General features: G+C 55.0%; 1 pseudogene; it reads left to right on the top strand.

Moving 5' to 3' along the window:
- Positions 1 to 214: 214 nt before the first annotated feature.
- LOC142869611 (histone-lysine N-methyltransferase SETMAR-like) lies at positions 215 to 1,210 on the top strand (annotated as a pseudogene).
- Positions 1,211 to 14,944: the final 13,734 nt, after the last annotated feature.

The raw sequence follows: 14,944 nt of genomic DNA, 5'->3' as shown, positions 1-14,944 counted from the left end.
TCAAATACCTAATATTTGAGAAGTTAAGTAAATTCCTACTAATTCATTAAGGTCGGTGCAAAAGTAATCACGGTTTCAGCATTGTTGAAATTGGCCATCTGATGTTGGAATATATTGTGGTTATGTTATGCATTATTTTAATGTGCATTTCTTGCTTTATTTTTCTTGCTAATGACTTATTACTTGCTGTTTATTTTGTATTTATTTTTAGACTATGGAAATGATGTTAAGCAAAAAGCAAATTCGAGTGATTTTCTCATTCGAGTTCAAAATGGGCCATAAAGCAGCGGAGACGACTTGCAGCATCAACCACCCATGTGGCCCAGGAACTGCTACCCAACATGCAGCGCAGCGGTGGTTCGAGAAGTTTTGCGAAGAAGACAAGAGCCTTGAAGATGAGGGGCGCAGTGGCCGGCCGTCGGAAGTTGACAATGACCAGTTGAGAGCCATCATCGAAGCTGATCCTCTTACAACTGCCCGAGAAGCTGGCAGAGAACTCAAGGTCAGCCGTTCTACGGTTGTGCAACATTTGAAGCAAATTGGAAGGTGAAAGAGCTCCATAAGCGGGTGCCTCATGAGCTGACTGAAAATCAAAAACACCGTCACTTTGAAGTGTCATCTTCTCTTCTTGTACGCAACAACGAACCATTCCTCGATGAGGTTGTGGCGTGTGATGAGAAGTGGATTGTATGTGACAACCAGCTCAGCGGCTGGACCAAGAGGAGGCTCCGAAGCACTTCCCAAAGCCAAATTTGCACCATAAAAAAGGTCATGGTCACTGTTTGGTGGTCTGCTGCCGGTCAGCTTTCTGGATCCCAGCAAAAGCGATACATCTGAGAAGTGTGCTCAGCAAATCGATGAGATGCTCCGAAAACTGCAACGCCTGCAGCCGGCACTGGTCAACAGAAAGGGCCCGATTCTTCTCCCAGACAACACTCGACCAACGCTTTCACAGTTGAACGAATTGAGCTGCGAAGTTTTGCCTCACCCCCCACGTTCACCTGACCTCTCACCGACCGACCACCACTTCTTCAAGCGTCTCCAAAACTTTGTGCAGGGAAAACGCCTCCACCACCAGCAGGATGCAGAAAATGCTTCCCAAGAGTTCATCCAATCGCGAAGCACGGGTTTTTAAGCTACAGGAATAAACAAACTTGTTTCTCATTACCAAAAATGTGTTAATTGTGATGATACCGATTTTGATTATTGAAGATGTGTTTGAGCCTAGTTATAATGATTAAAAAAAATTCATGGTCCGAAATGCAATTACGTTCACACCAACCTCAATCGTAGGTATTGTCAGGAGAGGCTGAAGACACGATTGAGAAATCCCGACGGGGAGATGGACTCTGGGATGCACTGAGGGCCGGCGTCACGGCGGCAGATGTGAATGGGGAGACACGTCCCTCCCGCGTGTCAGCCCCTGTGCACCTGTCCCCTCTCTCCCGCCGGCCCACGCGCTCTGCTAAGGCAGGACTCGGGTGGTCTGCGTCCCGGCGTCTGGCCTAGAGCTGGACACATTTAAGTCATTTCTAACTCAATAAAGATCTGCAGAGTTTCTTCAAACAGTATCTCCCCTGGGGCAACAAAATGTGATTTTATTTATAAATATATTGATTTTATTAAGCCTCCCAAGAGCTTTATTACCTAAAGGCAGGTTCTCTGCGTGTGTCAGCGCGCACTGGGGTTTTCCCCCAGAAGTGCCCACCGACGGGAAGGCCACATGGGACTCTGCGGGGGGTGGGGGAGAGGCCAAGCGATGCTGGGAGCTGGGGCGTCCTTGCGGGGGACTCGTCCTCTCCTGATGCTCCTGCAGCCAGCTTGCGGGGGAGGGGTCTGCACGGGCCGTGACACCACTAGAGAGGAGGGGGTCCTTGCAGCGCCCGCCCCCTATATCCCCATCCTGCAATGAGGGAGGAGGCCCAGGGCTGGCCGAGGGGACTGCGAAGGGGCTGCCAGGTGATGCTTGTGTGAAAGGCAGCTCCCTAGGGTCAAGTCCCTGAGCCCCGGGGACGCAGGAATCCTGGTGATGGATGGCTCCCAGAGCAAGTCGGGCTGCAGCCTGGATCTTGGAGGGCCTGCCACCCACAGTGCCAGCCGTCTGTGTGCCAGCAGACCCCCTTGGGGACACCAGCACCGCCGTGCTAAGTATAACGAGTCAGGGCTTCTGAGTGATTTTCTATGCAATGTAAATTTGGGCTGATTCAAGGTTTCCCTGTACTAGCATCCTCTGAGTCTGAGCGTGCCCCGCACCCGGCCTGGCCAGGCTCAGCCTGCGGTGGGCAGTGGTGACCTCACAGTCACGGGGTGACTTGCTGGCCACATCAGTTGTCACAGGCATTGAGGTGGGAGGAAGCCTGAGACCCGACTCCGGGAGGCGGGGCCTAATAAGTGATTGACAAGTCAACCCTACCCACAAAGGACCCCAGCCCAGCAATGGCAGCCCCAGGCCCTTATCATAACACAGCCACCAAAGGCCCCCAGCACCCCAGGGATTTGGTGTCCAGCAAGTCACACCGAAGGGACAGTGGCCTCCATGTTCCTCCATGCAGAGGCCCCACCTGGCTCCTCTCTGGGCAGTCACCTGCCAGACACCTGACGACCTGGGGTCAGGTGAAACACGAGCACCTGCTGTTCACTTTGTGCCAGAAACTAGAAGTTGGTTATTTAGCACCCGGAATTTCTTAAAAACGCAGCAACACTTTGCAGACACAGGCCTGTTTGTGAGTGTAAGCCCAACTTTGCGGAAGGTATTAATAAGTCTGAGGCCCAGAGGAGAGATTTTAGTTGACAGGCGGCAGGCGGGTGAGTATAGAGAACCCCACAGCTAGGTTCTGGGTTTCCATGAATCCTGGCCCCAGGCACAGTCTTCTCCAGAGCAGGGAACCTTCGCCCCACAGACATTCCCCGAGGACTTGCCGTGGGCAGGGGCTCCTAGGGCTGGGGACAGGGCAGTGAACAGCCCCCCGATGCCGTGACCCTGGGGAGCGCACATCCCAGTGGGACCGCCGACCCTCTGTGCCGACCCTCTGCGCCGACCCTCTGCTGATGGTTACACTGGATGATGGTGAACTCATAACTCGTGTCTTGAAATTTGATTCTGGAAAACTTCACCTGCTGTTCTCCCAATTCCAAAATGCGCAGGTGACCACATATGCACCGGCTTGCCGAGCTTTTCTGTTTCATTTTATTTGTTCTGAATGAACATCTTGCCGCCCACGATGAGACCCTGTGTCCTCAGGGTCTCAGGCCTGACCCTGCGGCAGGGTCAGAACCAAGGGAGAGCCTGGCCCGGCCACGCCGTGTGCCTGGGCGTGCTCAAGCTCTGGTCCCCTGCCAAGAGGAGGCCACCCAGGGCTGGGGTCCAACCCCGTGTCCATGCCCAGGTGCAGGTTCAGGGACTCACAGGGGACGGTGGGCCCTTCTCTCCCCCAGAGGTCCCAGGGCTGTGTCTTCCCAGGGTTGGAAAGCAGTGCAGTAGGGCCCTGCTCCTCCCTGCCGAGCCTGGGTGTGCCGGAGACCCCAGGGACAGAGGACACCTGGAGGAGCAGGGTGTGTAGACAGCTGCCACACGGGCAGGTGCCTGCGGAGGCCGGATGGCTGCAGTTTCCACTAGAGGGCTCAGGTCCGCACACAGGCCACCGGCCCCAGCTCTGCAGGAGGGCAAGGTGTCCTGCATGGCCGAGCGGCCTGCTGTGAGCTGAGCCAAGGGCGGCCCCGGCCGGGGGCTGCTCCTGGGCCTGCAGCTCCTGGGTCCTGCTTCCAAAAGGACATGGGCCACCGAGGGGCCCCTCCCTCTGTGCTCAGTGGATGTTTCCAAATGCATCATCTCGGGGCTTTTAAAAATATTTCTCTGTCCTTTTGTTCTCATTTCTTCAAATACCTGAGGTCACCTGTAACCCCAAGAACTGTCTGGGACTCTCTACCTTAGTTTCTCTGATGGGGGGACAGAATATGGGTGGGCGAGAGAGAAGGACATGCAGAGCTCGGCCCCTTCCAGCCGGCCGCTGGGGCGCATTCAGCCTCAGACCCGGCTCCCCACGCCCCAACAACGCACGGGTTCCGGGGACCCCAGGTGCTGTTCCTAAGATGCTCACAGACTCGCCGCTGGAGGATCAGGGGACGGTCCGTCCATGGTTTTGAAAGAATGACAGCTCCCATCAGGATGGACAGATGGACGGGGCATCAGTGGTGGATTCCTTGGGGCCTCGGCCAGCTGAGTGGCGGGGTCCATGTCCTTATCCCCAACAGTAGTGTCCCATTAATGTGGGGAAAGGGCCCGAGGGACAAGGAATCTTACCGGCCTCAGGAGTGTCAGTCCCCTCCAGTCCCCTGTGCTAGAGGAAATGGCCACGACCTGTAACTAGGTGACTCTTCTAGGGTGGCTGAGAGGGTGCGGGCATGGCCGGCTCTGTGGAGTTCCCTGCAGAGCTTCCCCAGGAGGGAGGCGTCCGGGCAGAGGAGCCCCGTGCGGGGTGGGCGTGCTGGACCCGGCCAGCCGGCCCCACCCGCGTGCGAGTACAGATTCTGGGCCCGGGACGAGGGTGGCAGGAGGCTGCCGCGGAACCCCTCAGGGAGCTCACGCCGGCGGGGGAAGCCAGACGAGAGGCAAACAAAACCCAAGTCAGCACCGAGCGTGTTGAACAGGAATAAGTGCCAAGTGAGAAACGAAATCACAGCAAGGGAGCACTCCGGGTGTGGACCCCGGGGCGGTGCTGGGGACGCTGCCTTCTAAATAAGGCCACGGGAGGCCTCGTTTGAGCAGAGACCAGAGCAGCCCAGTCATAAACCACAGAGCCGCTGGGCAGACAAAACGACGTGCAAAGGCCCTGTGGCGAGAGATTGCTCTGTGTCTGAGGAACACCCAAGAGGCCAGGGCAGCTGGAGCAAAGTGGAGAGAAAATAATTCCCAGATGACATTGAGTCCGAGGCTCCAACACTGCCCCTGACAGGGGGAAACTGGAGGATTGAAGACAGGAGCTCTCGCTGCAGCCAGGTGGCTGGGGGGGTCGGCTTGCAGGGAGCAGACCCTCAGCAAGGGCGTGCAGCACTCAGCACCCAACAGCCTGGGCTCGACCTGGAGCATAAACAGTCCCCAACCTACAAGAAAGTTTTCCAAGGGCGAGGACCAATTTCAAGGTGTTTACTGATGGCCACCCACCCCCGGCCCTGCCCCCCTTTTTAGGGATTTACTCAGAGCAGCTCGGCGCCTGTGGACAGCAGAACCACCGATCTCGGTCCACCAAGACAGCACGAGTGACCCCAGTGTGGCCTCTCCAAGGCCCCTCATTCGGAGAAGTGACAGCAGCCAGGCCTGGTTCTGGGGGTGGGGGGAGGAGGCCCCTCTGGGTCAGTGGACAATCTGGGCTCCTCGACACCCACTGCTGAAACACAGGGGGACGCCGTTTAAAAAGCGGGTGCCTACTGCATGCTTGCTCTGTGCAACCTCGGATTTCTTCGCCAGGGTGACACTTCCGCAGGGCTTCGGAGCTTCACGGGAAATGTGTCTGTCGTTGTCCTTAAAGCACTTGTGGGTCCCACAGCTCTGTGCTGACCCTGCTATCCTAGGTCTCCAGTTTGATGAGCGAGGCTCCTCCAGGCTCAGCTAAGGTGCCGGGGTTGGGTGGAGAGAGGGGACCCCGGCGTTGGCCCCGGCATTTGGAAGGTTTCAACGAAGCGAGTCGGGACCACTCACACCTTTTCCACTCGGCCGTCCCTGTTGCCTTTGGGGTAAGGATATTGAGGGGAAGGAGAGGAAGGAAGCAGAGAGCTCAGCTGGGCGCCAGGCGTCAGTCACCTCCTTTGGACTGCAGGATCAAGACCAAGACCGTCCCTTCGGCTGGCGGCATCCTGGTGGGTGCGGCCGGTGTGCTCGGGGGCAGAGCTGGGCCTGAGACTGCACCATGAACAGCTGTCCACTCTCCAGTGTCGGCCACACGCTGCGGACAGCGTGGACGCTTCCTGCCTGGCATGCGTGTCCCGTGCTGGCCGGAAAGAGCACAGCGGCCAATAGTCAAGACGGCCCTTAAAGGTCTGCAGCACGGGTGTGGCCTGCTCCATGCAGCCCTGCTCCACGCGCAGAAGCTGGCTGCGCTCAGGGACCGCCATGGAAGAACAGCAGGCGTCCCTGCCCAGGAAGCTCTCCCAGCCCAGCCCGAGATGCAAACCGTGAGTGTGGGCGGCTGGCTGAGGGGCGGCGGGTCCAAGCCCCGCCCAGTGGAGCAGTGCCCTGGATGGGCCGGGGCAGGGACCTCACCAGTCAAGCTGCATTTGTCCCTCGGGGACAGAAACGTGCTCTCCTCCCAGTCGTCCTCCCCCCTTTGCTGAGCATGAGTGGCTGGATTCCTCCAAGGTAAGTGTGGATCTGATTGGCTCCACCACACTGGTGACGAATTAATGGGTGCATGAATAAACGAAGTCGTATGCACGCTTCCGAGGCTCCTCTCTCTGCTGAGGGTGACCTCTGCTCAAGGCCCCTCATGGTCTAGGTGCTGGGAGGACAGAAGCCCACACACGGTCCCCGTGCCCAGGACAGACCCCACTGAACGCAGCTCTGCTCCCTTCCCCGCCGGCACAGGTTCGGCTCAGTGTTCCGGGTCACCCACACCGCTGGCGTGGCCTCTGTCTCTGCCCCAGCGTCCACCATCCGAGAATTCCGCCTTCCGCCTCCAAACCGTTCTTCCGCCTCATCTCCCGACGGTGCCCTTGCCCTCCTCGCTCTGTAGCCTCCAGAGCACTGCCTGTCCTTGTCCTTCTGCCCTCTGTGCCCGGCAGGGCGTCTCCCCGATGGTCCCCGGACACTGGGTCCTAATTCCCTCCCTGCGGAGCGGCCCCAGCCCCCTTGGTGCAAACGCGGCCAGGGCTCCTCGGCTCCCCCACGGCACGTTCCGTCGCCTTCGCTGTGCTTTACTAGCGGCTGCACAACATGGGTCTATTTCCTTTGCAGAACCACGGTGTCCTTGAAGAAGGGGACGTCATTGATCCTCACATGGCCCGTACCTGCATCACGCCTGATGCGTGGTAGGTGCTCAAGGCTCTGGTTGGTTTAATGGCACAGCTGGGGTTCCTGGATAAAGACACCCCAAAAGAGGGTTGCATGGGGGTGCTGCCGGTTCCTCTCTGGAGCCACCGTGTCAGACAGCTGTGGTCCCCAGGGGCCGGCCGTGGTCCACTCTACTTCATCGCCTGCACATTAAGTTTCGATTTTAAAAAGCGATGTGATATTTCTAAACTAATGAGGAAATCTGTCTCATTTCTTTTCATAGAAAGAATTTTAATAACTGACAACATCTTGAAGCAGCTCACAGAACCAACCTTTGCCTTGGTCCAGGCTCTCAGCCGGAACCAGCCTCAGTACTGTCCCTGTCACCATCTTTGATCTGACCGGGACCTTCCCTCGGGAATTTCCCAGAGCAATCCCAGACTGCAGGGAGGGAAGGAGAGGATGCCACTGGCCACCGTGGACCCTGACCCTTGCGGGCTGCCCAGCCCTGCCCAGCAGGATGAGACGCAGGGGCAGCACCAAGATGCACTGCCCAGGGGCAGCAGACCAGACTGGAGGCTCAGGGCATGCGGGTTCCCTGCGTTTCTTAGGGTCCCACTGCCTGGGGACAGATGCCTCAGGCCTCCACCCTGGGACCCTAACACGCAGCTGGCAGAGCCTGTCTGCCCTCCTCTCCCGGGGCTGGCTCCGTCCCTCCTGCCCACGCCTCACACCCACACAGGAAGGAGATGGCGTCCTGTCCTCTAAGGGCTCCGTAGAGACAAACTCCCTCTGCTCCCTGAAATGAACAGATGCAGCTCCCACTCGCAGTTCTTCCAAACTAGCAAATTGCATTCTAAACCCTTGTCCATCATCTATCTGATCTTCACGTTGCTTGTGTTCGGGAGGGTGGGGGCGGGGAAGGTCCACGGGAGATGTTTGCTTCAGCCCAGATTGGAGGATCGGGGAAAGCAAAATATTTAGGTTCTCTGTATCCAGCTTGTTTTCCCTGTTTTCCTTCGAAACGAGAGGTCAGCGCCCTTATGAGTGAACAGATTGTTGACTTCCATGTCTGAAAACACCCAAAATATCTCCTATTAAGGCCCCCGTCCCACTGTCTTTGTTCTGCCTGGGTGGATGAGGCTGTCTGTGTTCCAGAAACAGCTTCGAATTAGATTATTTGAATGAAACCAGCAGCTGCTGATTCGGAAGAAGCGAGGGGCTGGTGTCATCAGATCCTGGATCAAGGAGAGACCTCGGGAAACATCTGGCCGGGCTCCTGCGCGGGCCGGTGGGTGCCCAGACTGAACCCGGTGGAGCAGATGCTTCGCATCCGCTTCCTGCAGGCCCTGGGGACATCTCCCCAGGCCACCCGCTGCTGGCTGGCCCTTTATAGCCCTTCATAGCAACGTCTGCTGGAGCTGAGCTCCTGCCTGCAGGAGGTCGTAGCTTTCAGGGAATAGTGTTTGGAGACGGGGGAGGGTTCCCACCCAGTTCCTGGAAACGGTCCACGGGCCACAGCGACGCCTTCATATTAGCACACGGGACGCTGGCAGTCAGTCACGGAGGCTGCTGGCGCCTCTTGGAGGTGCTCACAGTTGGGATGCCGGGCTCAGCCCTGGGACGGTTTAGTTTCCGTGTCAGCTCGGTTGGGCTCCAGTCCCCCAACGTGGGGCCAAACGTTACTCTGATTGTTTCTGCATGAGTGTTTTCGTATGAAATAAACATTTCAGTTGGGGCGTTGAGTACGGTAGAGGGACCCTCCACGGTGTGAGTGGCCTCATCACCCACCCGACCACAGACCCGAGCAGAACAGACCGAATTCCTCCACGCGAGTGGGAAAGCTGCCAGCAGACGGCATTTGAACTTGAACCTCAGAGTCCACTCTTCCCGGTTCACCGACTGCCCTGGACTCAGGCTGCAGCCTCCCCTGTCTCCAGGCCCCCTCGGACACCATCAGAGTGTGGACTGGCCAAATCTCCACCACTGCGTGAGCCAGCTCCTTAAAAATAACGTTTTGCTATGCACAGTCACGAGCTATTGGTTGTGTTTCTCTGGAAAATCCTGGACTCAGGCAAACACTGAGATCTGACCCTGATAAAAGTCCAGGGTGGATGGTTCAAAAACAACAACAACAAAAAAACAAAGCTGGAGTATTTTATGTGCACCAAAAACAATCATTTGAAAGATGATTTATTTTTATATGTTAGCCTCGGCATGTGGCCACTTTTCTAGTATTTGAGAACTCGGCATGCTTGCAGAATCATCCCCTCAATTCTACCTTGTCAACCTCCTGCCACCATCTGCACTCTGCCACCTGCCAGGAGCAATCGCCCGCCTCTGGTCAGAGCTGCCACATTGGGTGTGGTCTAGTTTGAGCTTTCAGCAGCATTTGACGCGTTTGTCATTTCCTCCTTCTTGACACACATCTCCTTTTGTCTTCCGTGACCCTACACCCTTCTAGGCTGTCTCCTGTCTCACTGGAAGCTCTGCCTCCACATCATCCCGACCCTGTGACTGACCTATAAATGTTGGAAGGTCCCAGAAATGAACTATCCATTCCCCTCTTTGATGCCACCTTTTGTAATATTAGGTAGCTTTTTCTTCATTGCTGGTTTTTGTTAGAGTAGGGGGATGAGAGACAGGGCAGAGACCGGAAACGGGGTCTTGCAAAGTGGGTGCAGGTGTTAAAATAAGCACCCCCCCCCAGGCAGAGGCTAACTAGAGGGGCTGATAACCACAAGAACTGGCTTCAACCAGCTTGTCAGCTCTCTCTGTCACCTCACATGATCTTTGGCCAATGACAATGTCATTTACATTGTGGTTTTAAAATTTCTCCACCCCTGAAATCACCATGACAGTTTTGAAACAACCATATACAGTATTAAAATGGGAGGGAAAGCAATTCTAGAAATTACTACCCAAATTCTTAGTAAAAGCCAACCCCTTGGTCTTAAATCTTCTTCCCCTCAATTAGTAAAACTACAAAAGATCGGAAACCACCTCCTCCCAGGGCGGTTGCTCTCTTTTGTGCCTGTTCTCTCTCCTGAGTGTACTTTCGCCTTCAATAAAAAGCTGTCGCTTGCTTGGCTTACGTGGCGAGTCCTGAAATTCTCTTCCTGTCAACTTCTAAGAACTTGGAGAAACCTCCACTCGGACACCAATAACATCTTGGCTTCCAATGCTGCATGTGCTCCCGGTTTTCCCTGCATCAGTGTTTGTTCCTCCTCACCCGCTTTGAGGTTTTTCTTTCTCTCCACAGATTCTTCAGTTCGGAGAGCCAGAGAGCTCGGGCCTTGGTGTGCTCCTCTGCTCACACATTTTCACTCTCCGCAGATGATCAGTTTGACGGTTTCAAATGACATCATATGCCAGTGACTCCACATTTACATCTTCAGGGAAGACCTTCTCAGAAAGTCCAGGTTCACATACCCGCTGCCTGCTTAATGTCTGCGCATTTGCAAATCCAGCCAGGACACTTCACCCAAACTCCAGGTTTATACAGCCAAAGGCTCAGTCAACATCTCCACAGTACAGTAGCTAATATTTCAAATTCAACGTGTCTAAATTTTAACTCCTAATCTCACTCCAACTTGCCCTAAGGAATGGCACCTCCATCCTTCCAGTTTCTTCCAAATCCTCATCATCCTTGACCCGCTCTTCCTCTCGTCCCCCATGTGCAAGCTCCCAGGTTGCCTTGTCCTCTCTCCCTTCAATACGCATCCAGATCTGCACCTCTGGGTACGACAGGCAAGCTTGTTCTTCGCACAGAAGCACCTGAGCACAGGAAATTTTATATAGACGATGTCTTTTGTATAGAAAATTCAGGAGAAATATCTTTAAAAACAGAAACATCTGCCTGAAGACATCTGAGGGCAGCCAAGGCAGCAGGGATCGGGAAGCAGAGCCCAGGATTGGGTGTGACTTTGCTACGTGAAGCATTTGCTGATTCGACAAAAGGAGGCTGTGAGGCCAGGAAGCCACAGCAGAACTTTCTGCATGCCACAGGGTTGGTGGTGAAAGGCGTTGAAGGCTGCAGGAAGGACGGGCTCTAGCAGACATGCTGGCATCAACTTTGGACCGGGAAGGGCTGTGACCAGGAGTGAGAGCAGACTATAAATAGAAGTGGCCTCCTCCCACCCCCAGAAAAAGGGGGGAAAGGGGGAGGAGGAACAATAGCAACAAAACCATAAATCACAACCTCAAACAGCTTGGTTGCAGCCTGGATTGGGCCGTCCCCCTCCCCACCTCCGGAAGGAGAAGTGTAGAGAGGGCCCGATTCGGCACTGCCCGTGCAGGTAGGTCCTGATTCATTAGCAGAAGTCTGGAGGCCGAAAATCTGGGAGCAAATGGTGGTTTGCAAGCAGAGAAACTGAGCATAGATCTTGGTAATTCCACAGTGTTGGGAAGATAAAATTCAAGTTCAGGACCTTTCAGCCACGAGACACATCTGGCTCCTGATGTCCTATTGTACAAGCAGAATTCAAGAGCTAAATGAAAAACCTAGAGAAAAACAGATCATAGAAATGAACTCATAGTGATTCACAGATGTTGAGATTTCAGACACAAACTTTAAAGTAGCTGTGATTAATACGTTCAGGAAATTTAAGAACAAGATATGGAATTTTGGCAGAGAATTGGAAAACTGTAAAAATAAATCAAAAGAGAAATTCTGGAACTTAAAAAAAAATAAACACATATTAAGCACTTAAAAAGACAAATGCAATGAAAAATGGGCAAAAGGTTTAAGCAGGCACTTCACGACTGAGGATCTGCAGATTGGCCCATTAAACATGACAACATCCTCAACCTCATTAATCACCAAGGGAGCGAAAATTAAAATCGCAAGAGGATGCCGCTGCAGACTGACCAGAACAGCTACAATTAAAACGTCACGGTACCAAGTGGGGAGACCCTGAGACCTTCTTACCCTGCTAGTGGGAGTATAAAATAGTACAATCACTTTTAAAAAGTGTTTGATAATATTTACTGAAGTTCAACCCATGCATATCCTATGACCCGGAAGCCCCACGCCCAGGTGCACGCTAACCAGAACTGCACGTGTAGCCTGCACTAACAGCTTGACTCACAGCGGCCAAAGTGGGACTCAGTTCAAACGTCCATCAGCCGCCAAATGCATAACGGCGTCGGGGTATATGGGAACAATGTGGTTCCCACAGCAACAGAAACTAGTGAGTTCTCACTGTAATCAACTACTGGATGAGCTACCGTGATGTTGAGCAGAAGGAGCCACATGCAGAGGAACACTTGTTGTATGATTCCATTATGTAAATTCAAACACAGGTAAACCTATGGTCTCACAACCTGGGGTCCCCTTGGCAAGCAGCTGGCATGGCTGTGGACAGAGGGGTGCAGGAGACCTGGGTGCTGGGCACGCCATCACGTCCAGTCCCTGGTACTTCACCGTGCGCATATAGTCTGTGCACGACTCTCCGTGAATAACAGTCACACAGACGGTATTTATGCAAAACAGCAGCAACATGTACTGAGGATGTGCCCACCACTCACCACCTCCGTGGTTGTCACTCTGTCCCAAGCCCCTGTCCCCTCCCCCTGGACTTCCACAATGGCCCCCGACGGTCACTCTGCTTCCACCTTGGTCCCCTGCTGTGCTATTCAGCACGGAGCAGCCAGAGGGACCCTTTCCAAACCCACGGAAAACCCTGCAGAATGGGGTGCCTCCCGCCCTGGTGCCCCACTTCCTGCGGCTCTCCCCTCCTGCCCCCGCCTGCCGTCCACCTCCTCTCTCTGTTCCCGGAGCACGCCGTGCTTGTTCTCGCCCCAGAGCACTGGCAGGAGCTCTTCCAGGCACCTGGCAGGTCCTTTGCCCTGGTTGTCACTTGGTGGCATCGTTGTCACCAAGACCTCAGCTGGTCTCCTGGGTGTCCTGCCTTAACTTCCAAGCTGAGGTGGCCGTCCCTTCTCTCGGTCACTTTGGTTCCCTGCACGGCCCTCCCCACACTCACGCTCCCCCCTCCTTTCCTCGCTCTCTGCTCCCCAGTGTGGAACCCACAGGACAGCAGACCCGGTCTGCTCACCATCACCCCATCCCGGGCACCTGAAACAGTGCTTTGCACGTACACGGATGTAATAACTATGTATGAAATGAATAAGATAGGTTTGGGAAACGCTGCCCACCGTTCATCTCTCTTGGAGAGTTCATTGACATTAGCATATTCATGAGTCTGATGAGTCCTACAGTAACAGAAGAAACCTACTTACCTTCGACTCCGAATTTCCCAACCTTTTCTGAACACGACACACTATTTCCGCATGGCACCTGTCAATGCCCACTTCAGGTGATGCCACCTCCAGGGGTTTGCAGCCACCGGTGTGGAGACCGTCCTCGTGAGGGACACAGGGCTGAGCGTTGTGCCCAATTTACGTCCGTCACCATGACAACCCAGAAGGCCGGGCTTGTCACCCTAATTCCGCACGTGAGGACAGTGGGGTGTGCCAAGCGGAAGCGCCACTCCCCACCCCCCGTGATACAGGTAACGCACAGCGAGCTGGGACCTGGCTGCAGTCCCGCCTCTCTCCAAAACCACGCCCTGACCTCCCAGCTGGGCAAACTCCCGGGAAACACCAACGCGAAGCCAGCGCTGACTCCCCACGGCAGCGTACCCGCAGTGAGCAGAGGGTGGGGACCGGCGGTGGAGACCGGGCCGGGGCTGGCCTCCTGCAGAAGGTGGGACCTACTTCGTGCTGCTTTCTGCGTCCCGGTGCTCAGCTCCAAGCCGCAGCCTGGGAGTGGTGTCCACGCACCCTGTCATGGCCGCAGAGCTGCATTTTGTGAAACTCTTGGCCAAACAGACAGGAGAAGACGGCACAACTTAACGACGCCCAGTCTGCACAAGGGGACCATTTAGTAAACCAGCGGACTGGCCAGGGGCTCCTGCTTCACGCTGTTGAGTCCCAGCCATGCCAGGACCTTCTCTCCCGCCGGGCTTTCATCCTCGAGGTGCACCGGAGCAGAACGGCTCTGAAAATCGCCTCTCAGCTGCCACTTCCCAGTGGCAACCCACCTGGTGGCACAAATGAGCTTCCTCCCCGGACTCGAGAACTCACAGACAACGGGGAAGGCTGCCCCTCCCCCAGGCCTGTTCATGTGTGCAACAGCAGTGAACACGCCTGTCCCCCGCTCTGCTGTCCTGTGGAGCCCCTTGAACCTGAGGTGACAGACAGGAAACAGGAATGTCAAAATACTCCAAGAGCTGCAGTAGAAGCCGTGGAAGTCTCAGCAGAGCGGCTCCATCTCGCCGGCCGGCCGAGAGGGAAGACCCCTCACCAGGGTTTCCTGACCTCAGCATCACCGACACGTGTGGCCGGATAACACCGTGTGGGGTTGCCATGCGCAGTGCGGGACACCCAGCTGCATCTCTGCTCTCCGCCCTCTCAGAACGCCAGGACCTCCCTCCCCCTTCCATTCGTGACAACCAGAGATATCTCCACGTGCTGCCGAATGTTTCCAGGGACAGAGGGGCAAACTTATTCCCATTGAGAACCGATAATCTAGATTAGTGAGGGCCGGGCGCGGTGGCTCACGCCTGGAATCCCAGCACTCTGGGAGGCAGAGGCAGGCGGATTGCTCGAGATCAGGAGTTCGAGACCAGCCTGAGCAAGAGCGAGACCCTCCCTGTCTCTACTAAAAATATAAAGAAATTAATTGGCCAACTAAAAAAAAAATATATATATATATAAAATATTAGCCGGGCATGGTGGCACATGCCTGTGGTCCAGCTACTCGGGAGGCTGAGGCAGGAGGATCGCTTGAGCCCAGGAGTTGGAGGTTGCTGTGAGCTAGGCTGATGCCACAGCACTCTAGCCCGAGCGAAAGAGCGAGACTCTGTCTCAAAAAAAAAAAAAAAAAAAAAAAAAGATTAGCAAAGAGTCAAAAATAAAGCAGGTTTAAAAGGAAACGAAGATGAATTAGTCAAACAG

This window comes from Microcebus murinus, chromosome 2, assembly GCF_040939455.1.
Source record: "Microcebus murinus isolate Inina chromosome 2, M.murinus_Inina_mat1.0, whole genome shotgun sequence".
NCBI classification, from domain to species: domain Eukaryota; kingdom Metazoa; phylum Chordata; class Mammalia; order Primates; family Cheirogaleidae; genus Microcebus; species Microcebus murinus.
Note: the sequence above shows the minus strand (reverse complement) of the source record. Positions and strands in the feature narration are given on the sequence as shown.